The sequence below is a fragment of the Arachis ipaensis genome, chromosome B1 (genome assembly GCF_059453495.1).
Source record: "Arachis ipaensis isolate K30076 ecotype BB chromosome B1, ASM5945349v1, whole genome shotgun sequence".
NCBI classification, from domain to species: Eukaryota; Viridiplantae; Streptophyta; class Magnoliopsida; order Fabales; family Fabaceae; genus Arachis; species Arachis ipaensis.
Window position 1 is genome coordinate 34,748,541 of NC_142436.1, and position 2,491 is coordinate 34,751,031.

The 2,491-nt window shown below is 31.1% G+C and overlaps 1 non-coding gene across 1 annotated transcript; it reads left to right on the forward strand.

The window, feature by feature from the left end:
* Positions 1 to 479: 479 nt before the first annotated feature.
* Positions 480 to 587, forward strand: LOC148576192 (small nucleolar RNA R71). The gene has a single exon (XR_015904539.1). It is a non-coding gene; the product is annotated as a small nucleolar RNA R71 (small nucleolar RNA).
* The last annotated feature ends 1,904 nt before the right edge of the window (positions 588 to 2,491 follow it).

The following is a 2,491-nucleotide window of genomic DNA, read 5'->3' on the forward strand; positions in this document are numbered from 1 at the left end:
TTATTAAAGCCTTGTTGAGGCTTTTGATCCTTCCATGAGAAATTTGGATGATTTCTCCATGATGGATTATAGGTGTTTCCATAAGGTTCACCTAAGTAATTCACCTCTGCTATTGCAGGGTTTTCAGGATCATAAGCTTCTTCTTCATAAGAAGCCTCTTGAGTACTGTTGGATGCAGCTTGCACTCCATTCAGACTCTGAGAAATCATATTGACTTGCTAATTCAATATTTTATTCTGAGCCAATATGGTATTCAGAGTATCAATCTCAAGAACTCCCTTCTTCATAGGCGTCCCATTATTCACAGGACTCCTTTCAGAAGTGTACATGAACTGGTTATTTGCAACCATGTCAATGAGTTCTTGAGCTTCTGCAGGCGTTTTCTTTAGGTGAATGGATCCACCTACAGAGGTATCCAATGACATCTTAGATAACTCAGACAGACCATTATAGAATATATCCAGGATGGTCCATTCTGAAAGCATGTCAGAAGGACACTTTTTGGTCAGTCCTTTGTATCTCTCCCAAGCTTCATAGAGGGATTCACCTTCTTTCTGTCTGAAGGTTTGAACATCCACTCTAAGCTTGCTCAGCTTTTGAGGAGGAAAGAACTTGGCTAAGAAAGCCTTGACCAGCTTATCCCAAGAGTTCAGGCTATCCTTAGGTTGAGAGTCCAACCATATTCTAGCTTTGTCTCTTACAGCAAATGGGAAAAGCATGAGCCTGTAGACTTCAGGATCTACTCCATTAGTCTTAACAGTATCACAGATCTGCAAGAATTCAGTTAAGAACTGAAAAGGATCTTCAGATGGAAGTCCATGAAACTTGCAGTTCTGCTGCATCAGAGAAACTAATTGAGGTTTCAGCTCAAAATTATTTGCTCCAATAGCAGGAATGGAGATGTTTCTTCCATGTAAATTGGAATTAGATGCAGTGAAGTCACCAAGCATTCTCCTTGCATTATTATTATTTTCAGCTGCCATCTTCTTTTCCTGTTTGATAATTTCTGACAGGTGCTTGCTGGTTTGTTGTAATTCAGCTTCTCTTAGTTTCCTCTTCAGAGTCCTTTCAAGTTCTGGATCTGCTTTAACAAGAATATTCTTGTCCTTGCTCATGCTCATATGACAAAGAAGAGGGCACAGAAAAATAATAATAATAGAGATCCTCTCTTTTTTTTTTGTGAGTGAAGGAGAGATGTTAGTAGATAAATAAACAAATAGAAGGAGATGAGAGAGAAGAGAATTTTCGAAAATTATTTTTGAAAAAAGAGTTAGTGATTTTCGAAAATAGTTTTTGAAAAAGGTTAGTAATTTTTGAAAAATAAAAATTTAAAATAATTAGTTAATTAAAAAGAAATTTTGAAAAAAGGGGGGGAGATATTTTCGAAAATGAGAGAGAGAGAGAGTTAGTTAGGTAGTTTTGAAAAAGATAAGAAACAAACAAAAAGTTAGTTAGTTAGTTGAAACAAATTTTGAAAATCAATTTTGAAAAGATAAGAAGTTAGGAAGTTAGAAAAGATATTTTGAAATCAAATTTTTGAAAAAGATAAGATAAGAAGATATTTTTGAAAAGATATGATTGAAATTAATTTTGAAAAAGAGATTTGATTTTTAAAATCACAATTAATGACTTGATTCACAAGAAATCACAAGATATGATTCTAGAATTCAAAGTTTGAATCTTTCTTAACAAACAAGTAACAAACTTGAAATTTTTGAATCAAAACATTAATTGGTATTGTTATTTTCGAAAATTATGATGTAAAAATAAGAAAAAGATTTTTGAAAAATATTTTTGAAATTTTCGAAAATAACTAAGAAATTTTGAAAAAGATTTGATTTTTGAAAAAGATTTTTGAAAAAGATAGGATTTTTAAATTGAAAATTTGATTTGACTCATGAAGACAACTAGATTTTAAAAAATTTTTGAAAAAGTCAAATCTAATTTTCGAATTTATGAGAGAGAAAAAGGGAAAGATATTTTTTTGATTTTTGAATTTTTATGAGAGAGAAAAACAAGAAAAATGATGCAATGCATGAAATTTTTAGATTAAAACAATGAATGCATGCAAGAATGCTATGAATGTCAAGATGAACACCAAGAACATATCTTTGAAAAATTTTTTAATGCAAGGAAAACATGCAAGACACCAAACTTAGAATTCTTTAATGCTTAGACATAAAGAATTCAGGAATGCATATGAAAAACAAGAAAAGACACAAAACATGCAAATGCAAAGATCAAACAAGAAGACTTACCAAGAACTACTTGAAGATCATGAAGAACACTATGAATGCATGAATTTTCGAAAAATGCAAGATGCACATGCAATTGACACCAAACTTATAACATGACTCAAGACTCAAACAAGAAACACAAAATATTTTTGATTTTTTTATGATTTTCTAAAATTTTTTTGTATTTTCTTTTAATTTTTTTTTGAAAATATTTGGGAAAAAGGAAGCAATGAATTCATAGTCCTCAATCAAAA